Genomic DNA, 16,055 nt, shown 5'->3' with positions numbered 1-16,055 from the left:
ATGATGTGTGCGCTAGGCATCTCTCTCCAGGTTGTCGTGCTGCTCGGCTGGCTAGCTGCTCAATGGTTTCCTCCAGATATTGCCACTGTTTTCACACACACTGCAGTACACACTGCCGCCCACCATCAGCTGTGTGTCTCCGCCAGTTCCAGAAAGTCCACTCCTTGCATACTGTAACGGTTTTGACTTGAGGTTATTTCTAGGGGTGCCAGGTAGGTTGAGCCTACCAGAGAAAGCATTGGTTTCTCCTTTTAGTTTGGGAGGGAATGAGTCCCATCTGGTCCGTCAAGTCACACCAATACAAAGGACTTATTAAAAGGATGGAAATATACTTTTCATAAACCCCTTAAAACATTGGAAAGAACTTCAAACAAGTGTATTCTTTTGCATGGTTGTATTAACACATAAATTATCACACCCAACAATATAACAATTAATGCACTTATGTTCATTGAGAAATGTCCTGTACCTCGGGCATAAAAAGAGTCCAGCCCGGTAAATAAGTTCAGTGACTCAAGTGACCTTAGTCACGCAACGTTTGTCCGTAGCGTAAACCCAGTATATTCATACACTCAAAATAACACTTATTTTGCAACATAACTATAAAGCGTATCAAAGACTAACCAAAGAATAATACGTCCTCACAACTATATAAATCACAGTATATAGCCCCCAAACAAATGAAATACCGTGTACAAAAAGTTGTAGTCAGTCGGTCAGTCAGACAATCTGCCAACAGATCTCCAGCGGAGAAAAGGCCACGAAAACCAACGGAGAGTTGTAGTCCACAGACGCACAGAGTGGATCCAATCCTGGGTAAACTCGCTTTAAGGCTACAAAACACACTGTAAGGCAACAAAACAAACGTAATGGCGAAGCTTCATGAACTGAAGGTAGTACACATCCTCATTCATGTCTCAATCACAACTTCACCTTTGCGCAGCTGATGCTGGCTATTTAATGGGGAATTAAAGGGGAAGCGCCCTATTAGAAGGAGAAGCACTGAGACGGTTCAGAAATATTCAGGGCCGTCACAATACGTACTGTAAATATGATGAATTATAGATCGGCAAGGAAATCCTCTTCATCTTCACTGTCCAACTGCATATTGTCACGGAGCTGGAACCAGCAGTAGAGGATGGAGTGGCCTTAAAGCTGTATGCTGCTGTGGTGCCAAACTGCTGCAGAACTTCACCTGGTAGTTTATGCCGGTAACAGGTATCACCAGCCAGCTTCAGTCCATACCGCACCAGGAGTATGGAGCTGAGAGCGTGCAGTGACATTCTATTTCTTAACTTTGACTTTGACCACAGTCATTTGGCTGAACAGCCGTTCAACCTCCGCATTTGAGCGTGGCAAGGAGAGGGCAGCGAGTGCAGCTTTGCACAGTTCTTCAAATGGATTTGACCCCGGAAGAGTCCGTGTAGTTATTGACTCCACTCCAAAACTTCACTGTATTTTCAGTTGAGTCCCACCTAAACAGATGGATGTTTCTCCATTGGGAAACAATTTGATCAATTGTATTACATTTTACAGTATATACACATATGAGATGAGTAATGTAGGGTATATAAACATAAAGTGGCATAGTTTAAAGTGGCTAGTGATACATGTGTTACATAAAGACGGCAAGATGCAGTAGATGATATAGAGTACAGTATATGCATATACATATGAGATGAGTAATGTAGGGTATGTAAACATTATATTAAGTGGCTAGTGATACATTATTACATACATTTCTATCAATTCCCATTATTAAAGTGGCTGGAGTTGAGTCAGTATGTTGGCAGCAACAGATAGAAGCTGTTTTTCAGTCTCTCGGTCCCTGCTTTGATGCACCTGTACTGACCTCGCCTTCTGGATGATAGCGGGGTGAACAGGCAGTGGCTCGGGTGGTTGTTGTCCTTGATGATCTTTATGGCTTTCCTGTGACATCGGGTGGTGTAGGTGTCCTGGAGAGCAGGTTGATGCACCGTATCCCAATGACCTTTTTGTCCTCTGGCGCAAGACTGAGTTGGTACACCGTGCTCTCTAAAAGGTACCCAAGGTATGGTGATGGACTCCACCACTACAACATATCTACAACACACTGTGTGCCCTCAGGCCCCTACTCCACCACTACCACATATCTACACCACACTGTGTGTCCTCAGGCCCCTACTCCACCACTACCACATATCTACACCACACTGTGCGCTCTCAGGCCCCTACTCCACCACTACCACATATCTACAACACACTGTGAGCCCTCAGGCCCCTACTCCACCACTACCGCATATCTACAACACACTGTGTTCCCTCAGGCCCCTACTCCACCACTACCACATATCTACAACACACTGTGTTCCCTCAGGCCCCTACTCCACCACATATCTACAACACACTGTGTTCCCTCAGGCCCCTACTCCACCACTACCACATATCTACAACACACTGTGTTCCCTCAGGCCCCTACTCCACCACATATCTACAACACACTGTGTTCCCTCAGGCCCCTACTCCACCACTACCACATATCAACAACACACTGTGTGCCCTCAGGCCCCTACTCCACCACTACCACATATCTACAACACACTGTGTGTCCTCAGGCCCCTACTCCACCACTACCACATATCTACAACACACTGTGAGCCCTCAGGCCCCTACTCCACCACTACCACATATCTACAACACACTGTGAGCCCTCAGGCCCCTACTCCACCACTACCACATATTTACAACCCACTGTGTGCCCTCAGGCCCCTACTCCACCACTACCACATATCTACAACCCACTGTGTGCCCTCAGGCCCCTACTCCACCACTACCACATATCTACAACACACTGTGAGCCCTCAGGCCCCTACTCCACCACTACAACACACTGTGAGCCCGCAGGCCTCTACTCCACCACTACCACATATCTACAACACACTGTGTGCCCTCAGGCCCCTACTCCACCACTACCACATATCTACAACACACTGTGTGCCCTCAGGCCCCTACTCCAACACTACTACATATCTACAACACACTGTGTGCCCTCAGGCCCCTACTCCACCACTACCACATATCTACAACACACTGTGAGCCCTCAGGCCCCTACTCCACCACTATCACATATCTACAACACACTGTGAGCCCTCAGGCCCCTCCCCCACCACTACCACATATCTACAACACACTGTGAGCCCTCAGGCCCCTACTCCACTACTACCACATATCTACAACACACTGTGAGCCCTCAGGCCCCTACTCCACTACTACCACATATCTACAACACACTGTGTGCCCTCAGGCCCCTACTCCACCACTACCACATATCTACAACACACTGTGTTCCCTCAGGCCCCTACTCCACCACTACCACATATCTACAACACACTGTGTTCCCTCAGGCCCCTACTCCACCACATATCTACAACACACTGTGTTCCCTCAGGCCCCTACTCCACCACTACCACATATCTACAACACACTGTGTTCCCTCAGGCCCCTACTCCACCACATATCTACAACACACTGTGTGCCCTCAGGCCCCTACTCCACCACATATCTACAACACACTGTGTGCCCTCAGGCCCCTACTCCACCACTACAACACACTGTGTGCCCTCAGGCCCCTACTCCACCACTACAACACACTGTGTGCCCTCAGGCCCCTACTCCACCACTACAACACACTGTGTGCCCTCAGGCCCCTACTCCACCACTACAACACACTGTGAGCCCTCAGGCCCCTACTCCACCACTACCAGGGGGGGTATAATTTGTGGAATGTTCCAACAGGAATCTGTTCCAAAAACTTCATAAATAGCAAGGTGGCCAACAAACAACACATACAAAGTTGTATAGTGGCAGAATAAGATACCGGGTAGGGAGGGGACTATTTCATCAAGTTTTTCACTCACCACGTTTATTCAGTTTATTGGGGCGGCAGGAGAGTAGCCTAGTGGTTAGAGCGTTGGACTAGGAACCTGAAAGGAGAGTTTACTGTCTAGCCAGACAACTAGATATTTGTAGTTGTCCACATCATTTAATTCAGACCCGTCCAGAGTAGTGATGCTATTTCCACAGAAATACGAAATAACATCATAAATATTCTCCTACTTTTGTTGATCTTCCATCAGAATGTTGTGCAAGGAGTCCTAGGTCCAGAATAAATCGTTGTTTGGTTTTAGAATGTCCATTTCTTCTGACGAATTAGCAACTTTGGCTAGCCATGTGGAGGGCACATGTCCAAAAACGGTTAGCGCACGGAACGAAAAATTCCAAAATTTCCAATAAACGTTGAATAAACTGGTCAAACTCGGTTGAAAATCCTACTTTATGATGCTCTTCTCATATGTATCCAAGAAAATGAGAGCCGGAGCAATTCGTAGTGTATACCGAACGCTTTTCAGAAGACAATGTGAGGTTCCCCGGCGCGCAGCTGAATACTGATGTCGTGTCTTTGCTATCGTTAAATTGAAGACTTATAGTTTTTATTATAGATTCCTGTAATTAGGGATTACGCCATCACCTGAGTAATAACGTAATTAATTAACTATGAATTCGAGGGCACCAGGGAAAGTTATTAGATTACAAATTTATAATTTCCCAATATAACCTTTCAGATATTTTCATATCTGATCAATAGTCTTCTAATTAATGATTTATTTACTCTACCTCACGTTAGTCTCATTCCAAACGTCGTAAATTGTTGATTATCTGCACGAACCCAGTCTTCACTATGAGTCATCCATACATCAATTGTCTTAAATCATGTATTTATTACTAACTAATTAATTCACAGAAATGCATAAACAAACAAACAAACTTAAAATAGTTACATGAAATGATGGGAGAAATATGCCCTAGTGGGCTGAACCGGCATTGCTTGTTAGACAAAGGGGAAATGGCGTTCGACTAAGAATTCACTACAGAGTCCATATTTATAACAATTGACATGCTAATCCTTACACGTGAACGCTCACTCATTCGGGAACAATTGCAATCAATATATATATAGTTACGCTCGGTGTGTGTGTCGTCTTGATCGTTGGAGAGAAGTTCGAGTTCCTTCTGTCGGAGTTATTGTGGATTGTTCAGAGTGACATTCGTTATAGAATGGATGTTTCGGCGGTTGTCTTTCTTCGCGTTCAATGATACCGAATTCCTAGCTGCAGACTAGTAGTCAATATCAAAACTTGTTCTTATTAGTATAAGAGTTTTAACCACGTGGTATGGTTAAAGATTCAGCAATTATACTCAACCTTCGTTCTCCTCCTTGGAGGATAAACATGGTCTAAATGGTAATTTCTTAGAGTTGGCTTTTATTCAGATAGCAGAGAGGGGTGGTCCCATGGTCTCTGACCCAACTGGCTCAGGGCGGTCCTTGGATTTAGTTCAAATACAACAGGGATTTGTATTTTCCTTCATTAACCTGTTTGGGCTGCAGGGGCAGTATTGAGTAGCCAGATAAAATGTGCCCATTTCAAACGGCCTCGTACTCAATTCTTGCTCATACAATATGCATATTATTATTACTATTGGATAGAAAACACTCTCTAGTTTCTAAAACCGTTTGAATTATATCTGTGAGTCAAACAGAACTCATTTGGCACAAACTTCCTGACCAGGAAGTGAACAGTCTGAAATCGAGGCTCTGCTTTTCTTCCTGCCTATACATGGGCATGAAACGTAAGAGTCTACGTGCACTTCATAGACCTTCCCCTGGGTGTCAAGAGGCTGTGAGAGAAGACATTTCGTGTTTATCTTGGTCTGACGTTGAATACAGGCTCTTTGTATGACGTGTCCCTCATTTCCGGTACTCTGAGGAGCGCGCGCTGGACAGTGGGATTGCCTTCTGTTTAGCTGCCGTTATGGACGACCAATATCTCCGGCTTTGATTTTATTTGATACATGTGACCATATCATCGTAAAGTATGTTTTTTCAATATAGTTTAATCAGATTATTGAAATCTTTTCGGGAGTTTTGCCGTGTTCCGTTCTCTGACTTTGTTGACGATGGAGCGATTCGTGCCACCCGGCTAGCGCGCGTGCTAAATGAAGAGGGAAAGTGTCCGTTCTAATTCCAAACAACGACTGTTCTGGACAAAGGACACCTTGTCCAACATTCTGATGAAAGATCAGCAAAAGTAAGAAACATTTTATGATGCTATTTCATATATCTGTCGTGCATGTGAACTAGTCGTGGGCGGCCAACGTTTGGGTACTCTAGCTATACCGAAGCTGCATATCATAATGAAGTTATTTTTTAGAATTCTAACACTGCGATTTCATTAAGAACTAATGGATCTATCATTTCCTATACAACATGTATTTTTTAGTTATGTTTATGAATAGCTATTTGGTCAGAATATGTGTGTCAGAAAAAGTGTCAGGAAAAATCCGGACGTAGTGGGGAAAAGTAGCTAAGTTAGCACACGGTGTAACCATTGATTTCAGCTCTAAATATGCACATTTTCGAACAAAACATAAGTGTATGTATAACCTGATGTTATAGGACTGTCATCTGAGGAAGAAAATCAAGGTTAGTCAAAAATTATATATATTTTACTGGTTTGTTACGATCGCTTACTTTTGCTACTGGGAAATGGCTTGTCTTTCTGGCTATTGTGCTAAGCTAATATAACGCTATATTGTGTTTTCCCTGTAAAACACTTGATAAATCGGAAATATTGTCTGGAAACACAAGATGCCTGTCTTTCAATTGCTGTACACTATGTATTTTTCAGAAATGTTTTATGATGAGTAATTAGGTATTTGACGTTGGTGTCTGTAATTATTCTGTCTGCTTTCGGTGCAACTTCTGATTGTAGCTGCAATGTAAACTATGATTTATACCTGAAATATGCACATTTTTCGAACAAAACATAGATTTATTGTGTAACATGTTATAAGACTGTCATCTGATGAAGTTGTTTCTTGGTTAGTTTGGTTGGTTCTTGGTTAGTTAGGTTGGCTTTGTGCATGCTACCTGTGCTGTGAAAAATGTCTGTCCTCTTTTGTATTTGGTGGTGAGCTAACATAAATATACGTGGTGTTTTCGCTGTAAAACATTTTAAAAATCGGACATGTTGGCTGGATTCACAAGATGTGTACCTTTCATATACTGTATTGGACTTGTTAATGTGTGAAAGTTAAATATTTAAAAATATATATATTTTGAATTTCGCGCCCTCCACTTGAGCTGGCTGTTGTCATAATAAGAAGTTAAACAGTTCAAAATCATATTACACAATTATACAAACAGTATCATACTCACTCATTCATTTTATACAACAAACAGGTGTAAACCTCATATCTGAGGTTATTATATAAACAGCGGTATGGTAATGTGGTCCCACAGTCTCTCCTGAGTTTCCCACATGGGGACAAATGGACATGTTAATAGCTAGGATCTTCACCGATCTTTCCTACTTTTGCAGTAACATGAAATATGTTCGTACCTCAAGTTCTGTGAGGTGGAAGAGAATTCCTTTGTCCTGAAAGTTTACCCTCTGTCTATAATACTGTTGGCCATGAGGAGATTCTCAGGAATTTACGACATCTCTCTGTGATCACCGCAGGGGTTGTGGTAGGAAAGGGAGAGGCAGGGAGAGGGGGATGGGGTTTGCACTACCCAAGCAGGCGACGTCATGACACTGACGATAGGGCGGACCTGTCACTCCAAAAGCTCTTATTCGGCCTCACATCAAGCTAGACACCCCATTCAACCTTCCACTGCCTGTTGACATCTAGTGGAAGGCGTATGAAGTGCATACAGATCCATAAATAAAAGCCAGTTGAATAGGCAGACCCTGACACAGAGCCTCATTTTCAGAATTTTCACTTCCTGTATGGAAGTTTGCTGCCAAATGAGTTCTGTTTTACTCACAGATATAATTCAAACAGTTTTAGAAACTTCAGAGTGTTTTCTATCCAATAGTAATAATAATATGCATATTGTATGATCTAGAACAGAGTACGAGGCCGTTTAATTTGGGCACGATTTTTTCTAAAGTGAAAACAGCGCCCCCCTATTAAGAAGAAGTTTTAACACAGTGTCCAAAGAAGGGCCAGATGTATACAGAATGGTGTCGTCTGCCGTTCTGTCCCTGAACAAGGCGTGGCCAGGCACGACTTCAACACCATCATTAAGTTTGCAGACGACATAACAGTGGTAGGCCTGATCACCGACAACGACGAGACAGCCTATAGGGAGGAGGTCAGAGACCTGGCCGGGTGGTGCCAGAATAACAACCTCTCCCTCAACGTAACCGAGACTACGGAGATGATTGTGGACTACAGGAAAAGGAGCACCGAGCACGCCCCCATTCTCATCGACGGAGCTGTAGGAGCAGGTTGAGAGCTTCAAGTTCCTTGGTGTCCACATCAACAACCAACTAGAATGGTCTAAACACACCAAGACAGTCGTGAAGAGGGCACAACAAAGCCTATTCCCCCTCAGGAAACTAAAAAGATTTGTCATGGGTCCTGAGATCCTCAAAAGGTTCTACAACTGCAACATCGAGAGCATCCTGACCGGTTGCATCACTTCCTTGCTACGGCGATTGCTCGGCCTCCGACCGCAAGGCACTACAGAGGGCAGTGTGTACGGGCCAGTACATCACCGGGGCAAAGCTGCCTGCCTGCCATCCAGGACCTCTATACCAGGCGGTGTCAGTGGAAGGCCCTAAAAATTGTCAAAGACTCCAGCCACCCCAGTCATAGCCTGTTCTCTCTGATACCACGCGCCAAGTCTAGGTACAAGAGGCTTCTAAACAGCTTCTACCCCCAAGCCGTAAGAGTCCTGAACATCTAGTCAAATGGCTACCCAGACTATTTGCAGTGCCCCCCCCCCATCTTTACACCACTGCTACGCTCATCTATGCAGTCACTTTAACAACTCTACCTACATGTACATATTACCTCAACTAACCGGTGCCCCCACACATTGACTCTATCGGTACCTCCCTGTATATAGTCTCACTATTGTTATTTTACTACTGCTCTTTAATGACTTGTTACTTTTATCTCTTATTCTTATCTGTATGTTTTTTTAAACTGCATTGTTGGTTAGGGGCTCGTAAGTAAGCATTTCAATCAATCAATCAATCAAGTTTATTTTATATAGCCCTTCGTACATCAGCTAATATCTCGAAGTGCTGTACAGAAACCCAGCCTAAAACCCCAAACAGCAAGCAATGCAGGTGTAGAAGCACGGTGGCTAGGAAAAACTCCCTAGAAAGGCCAAAACCTAGGAAGAAACCTAGAGAGGGACCAGGCTATGAGGGGTGGCCAGTCCTCTTCTGGCTGTGCCGGGTGGAGATTATAACAGAACATGGCCAAGTTGTTCAAAATGTTCATAAATGACAAGCATGGTCAAATAATAATCAGGAATAAATGTCAGTTGGCTTTTCATAGCCGATCATTAAGAGTTGAAAACAGCAGGTCTGGGACAGGTAGGGGTTCCATAACTGCAGGCAGAACAGTTGAAACTGGAACAGCAGCAAGGCCAGGTGGACTGGGGACAGCAAGGAGTCATCATGCCCAGTAGTCCTGACGTATGGTCCTAGGGCTCAGGTCCTCCGAGAGAGAGAAAGAAAGAGAGAAGGAGAGAATTAGAGAGAGCATACTTAAATTCACACAGGACACTGGATAAGACAGGAGAAGTACTCCAGATATAACCAACTGGCCCCAGCCCCCCGACACAAACTACTGCAGCATAAATACTGGAGGCTGAGACAGGAGGGGTCAGGAGACACTGTGGCCCCATCCGATGATACCCCCGGACAGGGCCAAACAGGAAGGATATAACCCCACCCGCTTTGCCAAAGCACAGCCCCCGCACCACTAGAGGGATATCTTCAACCACCAACTTACAATCCTGAGACAAGGCCGAGTATAGCCCACAAAGATCTCCACCACAGCACAAACCAAGGGGGGGGCGCCAACCCAGACAGGAAGATCACGTCAGTAACTCAACCCACTCAAGTGACGCACCCCTCCTAGGGACGGCATGAAAGAGCACCAGTAAGCCAGTGACTCAGCCCCTGTAATAGGGTTAGAGGTAGAGAATCCCAGTGGAGGGGAACCGGCCAGGCAGAGACAGCAAGAGCGGTTCGTTGCTCCAGAGCCTTTCCGTTCACCTTCACACTCCTGGGCCAGACTACACTCAATCATATGACCTACTGAAGAGATAAGTCTTCAGTAAAGACTTACAGGTTGAGACCGAGTCTGCGTCTCTCACATGGGTAGGCAGGCCATTCCATAAAAATGGAGATCTATAGGAGAAAGCCCTGCCTCCAGCTGTTTGCTTAGAAATTCTAGGGACAATTAGGAGGCCTGCGTCTTGTGACCGTAGCGTACGTGTAGGTATGTACGGCAGGACCAACTCGGAAAGATAGGTAGGAGCAAGCCCATGTAACGCTTTATAGTTTAACAGTAAAACCTTGAAATCAGCCCTTGCCTTAACAGGAAGCCAGTGTAGGGAAGCTAGCACTGGAGTAATATGATCAAATTTCTTGGTTCTAGTCAGGATTCTAGCAGCCGTATTTAGCACTAACTGAAGTTTATTTAGTGCTTTATCCGGGTAGCCGGAAAGTAGAGCATTGCAGTAGTCTAGCCTAGAAGTAACAAATGCATGGATGAATTTTTCTGCATCATTTTTGGACAGAAAAATTCGGATTTTTGCAATGTTACGTAGATGGAAAAAAGCTGTCCTTGAAACAGTCTTGATATGTTCGTCAAAAGAGAGATCAGGGTCAAGAGTAACGCCGAGGTCCTTCACAGTTTTATTTGAGACGACTTTACAACCATCAAGATTAATTGTCAGATTTAACAGAAGATCTCTTTGTTTCTTGGGACCTAGAACAAGCATCTCTGTTTTGTCCGAGTTTAAAAGTAAAACGTTTTCAGCCATCCACTTCCTTATGTCTGAAACACAGGCCTCTAGCGAGGGCAATTTTGGGGCTTCGCCATGTTTCATTGAAATGTACAGCTGTGTGTCATCCGCATAGCAGTGAAAGTTAACATTATGTTTTCGAATAACATCCCCAAGAGGTAAAATATATAGTGAAAACAATAGTGGTCCTAAAACGGAACCTTGAGGAACACCGAAATGTACAGTTGATTTGTCAGAAGACAAACCATTCACAGAGACAAACGGATATCTTTCCGACAGATAAGATCTAAACCAGGCCAGAACTTGTCCGTGTAGACCAATTTGGGTTTCCAGTCTCTCCAAAAGAATGTGGTGATCGATGGTGTCAAAGGCAGCACTAAGGTCTAGTAGCACGAGGACAGATGCAGAGGCTCGGTCTGACGCCATTAAAAGGTCATTTACCACCTTCACAAGTGCAGTCTCAGTGCTATGATGGGGTCTAAAACCAGACTGAAGCATTTCGTATACATTGGTCGTCTTCAGGAAGGCAGTGAGTTGCTGCGCAACAGCTTTTTCTAAAATTTTTGAGAGGAATGGAAGATTCGATATAGGCCGATAGTTTTTTAAAATATTTTCCGGGTCAAGGTTTGGCGTTTTCAAGAGAGGCTTTATTACTGCCACTTTTAGTGAGTTTGGTACACATCCGGTGGATAGAGAGCCGTTTATTATGTTCAACATAGGAGGGCCAAGCACAGGAAGCAGCTCTTTCAATAGTTTAGTAGGAATAGGATCCAGTATGCAGCTTGAAGGTTTAGAGGCCATGATTATTTTCATCATTGTGTCAAGAGATATAGTACTAAAACACTTAAGTGTCTCTCCCGATCCCAGGCCCTGGCAGAGCTGTGCAGATCCAGGACAGCTAAGCCCTGGAGGAGTACGCAGATTTAAAGAGGAGTCCGTAATTTGCTTTCTAATGATCATGATCTTTTCCTCAAAGGAGTTCAAGAATTTATTACTGCTGAAGTGAAAGCCATCCTCTCTTGGGGAATGCTGCTTTTTAGTTAGCTTTGCAACAGTATCAAAAAGACATTTTGGATTGTTCTTATTTTCCTCAATTAAGTTGGAAAAGTAGGATGATCGAGCAGCAGTGAGGGCTCTTCGATACTGCACGGTACTGTCTTTCCAAGCTAGTCGGAAGACTTCCAGTTTGGTGTGGCGCCATTTCCGTTCCAATTTTCTGGAAGCTTGCTTCAGAGCTCGGGTATTTTCTGTATACCAGGGAGCTAGTTTCTTATGACAAATGTTTTTCGTTTTTAGGGGTGCAACTGCATCTAGGGTATTGCGCAAGGTTAAATTGAGTTCCTCAGTTAGGTGGTTAACTGATTTTGGTCCTCTGACGTCCTTGGGTAGGCAGAAGGAGTCTGGAAGGGCATCAAGGAATTTTTGTGTTGTCTGAGAATTTATAGCACGACTTTTGATGCTCCTTGGTTGGAGTCTGAGCAGATTATTTGTTGCGATTTCAAACGTAATAAAATGCTGGTCCGATAGTCCAGGATTATGAGGAAAAACATTAAGATCTACAACATTTATTCCATGGGACAAAACTAGGTCCAGAGTATGACTGTGGCAGTGAGTAGGTCCAGAGACATGTTGGACAAAACCCACTGAGTCGATGATGGCTCCGAAAGCCTTTTGGAGTGGGTCTGTGGACTTTTCCATATGAATATTAAAATCACCAAAAATGTGAATATTATCTGCTATGACTACAAGGTCCGATAGGAATTCAGGGAACTCAGAGAGGAACGCTGTATATGGCCCGGGAGACCTGTAAACAGTAGCTATAAAAAATGATTGAGTAGGCTGCATAGATTTCACTGTAAGGTCTACACCTGTTGTATTCGGCTCACGCGACTAATACAATTTGATTTGGATGTGATTTGACCATGTCCGTCCCAGCTCGTTCATCAACGTCTTATCCACTCGTCGTCCCCTTATAGTTTGTACATCTCAATTGTCAGTAGAAACCACATCTTGTTAAAGTCAGTCAGACTTGTTAGGTTCTAATTATTCCGAGTAAATAACTCACGGACACTAGAGAAGCTTAACCAAGTTTAATTCTTCCCAAAGGGTCGTTACAGCTGTAATTCAGACCAAAACATGTTCCCACCATCACGAGTATATATACACTCCACTTTAGACACCCCTCCTTCTCTCCAATCCTTACATCCTATGGTTCCACAGGAAGAGGGAAACAGGATACTAAACCCTTATTACTCCCTTCAGAGGATATGACCTGACCGCTTGACCTCAACCCCTCCTTCGCCTAATCCACAGATGTCCATCCACTTTCCCCTATAGCAATCCTGTGATCTCCTCCCGTCCACCCAACACATTCCAAAGGCATCTGTCTTTCTAGAGACCCATTACCTTCTGGCATAAACCCAGTCTCTTTTTATACACTATGCGTCTGATCTATCATGTCTTTAATATCTCAATGTTCAATGTTTACCCCGAATCCAACAGGCTGAATTGACTGTTTCGCTGCCAGACAAGGCTCCGCTGATAGTCAGGTGTAGCAGTGGTAAGGTGTTGGGACAGATTTATGTAGTCCCTAACAGTTTGTGGGCCCCGCTTGTCACCGCTATAGTGCAATTCATGTATTGTTTAGTTGTGCAGTGGCTTTGCTGGCATGCATCTAGAAACTGTCTCCCCCCCCCTTTGCCCCACCAAGATTTACATGCTAAAACTGCCACTGAGTTGGACAGTCAACCACTGAAAGCCCTGACAATAGATAAAGTATGTTACACTCTGGTTGACATTGGAGAAAGAAATGGTAGTTATGCTGAGCTTATAAAAATGTACCTCAATTTACCTCCAAATGACTTTAGGACCATCAACTGTCCGAGCTTCCCAGGAAGTATCCCATCCACCAGAACCAGTGAGTTCAGATCAGTCTGATTCTCTGTGCTCGGAGTCAGAGGGGGACCAGCTTGAGGTAGGCCATACCATCCAAAAGTGTTGACAAATAAATATCTCCCATTTATAACACTGCACTAATCCATCAAAATGTTCTCCCAGTAAAGTGTAACCTGTGTGTTTGCTTGTTGACATCCGTCTCCTAACCTCTAACTCTGCTCCTGTTATCTAGGACCTAGGGGTTCTACCCAACACCCACCTGATGTCCTCCATTACCTGTTCTCCCAGACCTAGGGATTCTACCCAACACCCACCTGATGTCCTCCATTACCTGTTCTCCCAGACCTAGGGGTTCTACCCAACACCCACCTGATGTCCTCCATTACCTGTTCTCCCAGACCTAGGGGTTCTACCCAACACCCAGATCAGGGAGTGGATCAAGTTACCAGAGAGATGCGACAGAAGGTTAGTTACCCAAGATAGTAGTCTCCAGGTGTAACTCACCTCTTGTGTTGGTATTTGTCAGACTTCGCCATGGCTTTGCCTGTTCCACTGATTCTTCTGATCTGAAGGGAGAAACCAGGGTCAGCACAATTGTAGGGGACCGGTAGAATAGGAGATGAGTAGGGGACTAGCAGAGTAGGGAACTAGCAGAGTAGGGGCCTAGTAGTGTACGAGTAGAAGTCTTCTCAATTTATCCAACCTAATGAGTTGATAATAATGTGTATTATTGCTAGAAGTCTGCTCAATTTATCCAATGAGTTGATAGTAATGTGTATTATTGCTGGGCTGGAATAGAAGTCTGCTCACCCAGTAGATCAGGGAGTGGATCAAGGTTCCACCTCTGGTATGGATATATTTGTTTTCCCTAAATGATGCTTATGTAATACTAGCCTACTTACTAAGATGTCTAACATTTACAAACAAGTTATCTTATTTGTACATTTTGAAATGATATGTTGATTCATTTAATTTGTATTAGTTGTTTGAACTTGTTTTAAATTGTTAAGGTAAAAACATTATTCAAGATGAACTAGTGTCAATGTTCATTAGTTACAGATCACAATGCTACAATAAAAAGGTGTGAAGGGGATCTGTCTCTAATTTGTCTTTGTTTCTGTGTTGCTTTCCCAAATGAACAGGACCTTTTTTGTCCAGCTGTAATCTCTGCCAGAGGTTTTTTTTGATTGGCACGCTGTCTCAGGATATCACCCATTTAGCTGCTTAACATAATGCATTACCAATGCAGCCATACTGTCTGTCTACAGTATGATGGCAGCTACTGGGCAAATGGGCACGTGCAATCAATGTGCCCTTTGTCACCATACATCTGAAGCAGAGAATAGATGAACTCAAACATCATTTGCTTATTGTTGAGCTAGCTGTATGTTCTACATTTTAGATAGAGCATGTATCTGAGGCTAACCATCAACCAGATTGTTTTACATGCTTTATCTGACATTAAATAGTTTAGTCCAAATCCAAATGTTTTGGTGTAGATTGAGTACTATACATTCCTATCAGTAGTGTTCCCCCGTTGTATTCACCTTTCCTTATTTCTATTGTGGATTGTGTTTCTGTACGCCAATGGAAAGTCTACAAAACTAGGAGAAAACCAGCCTATGTATTGAATACATGGAATTGGATTGTGACGATACCGATAAATGAATCACAATGCACACAATTATTTATTTCATTTTTGATCAGGAATCCAATTTGATGTGTATGAAATAGTTTGGTGAAATATGCATAAAAGGAGAGTAATTGCCCATAATTCTGCACCTGTGGATAGTTGATCATCCTGATTTAGTGACTGCAAAGAACATTTATGGATCTACTGGGATTTTTAAAAGAGACTAACTTTCTGTTTTGTCTGCTCTTGCACTCAAGAGATAAGTATAGATGTGTTCATATTTTTGCATATAGTCGTGTTATTTTGATGCATATATTTGCAATTTTGACGGTATAATATATTTTTTATTCATGTTTTTATGTGTTTCAAAGACAACTACATTTGCAAAATGCATTTACTGTTTTTCCAAAGTTGTGTGTCTTGTGGACTCTGTTTTGAAAATCGACAACATTGTTCCAGAGAACTGCTTGTAGGTGATTGAGAGAAACGAATACATACAGGCAGTTGCTTGTGAGACAGTCCATGTTACCAGTACACGGCTTGAGCACATTTCATAGTTTATTCTGTATAGTCTTCTACTGTATATATTTCCAATCATAACAAAAACATGTTTTAACTACTTTATTACTTAGCTATTTGTGTAGATTTTTG

This window comes from Salvelinus fontinalis, unplaced genomic scaffold, assembly GCF_029448725.1.
Source record: "Salvelinus fontinalis isolate EN_2023a unplaced genomic scaffold, ASM2944872v1 scaffold_1357, whole genome shotgun sequence".
NCBI lineage: Eukaryota > Metazoa > Chordata > Actinopteri > Salmoniformes > Salmonidae > Salvelinus > Salvelinus fontinalis.
The sequence above is the reverse complement of the archived record's forward strand: the minus strand, read 5'-3'. Positions refer to the sequence as shown.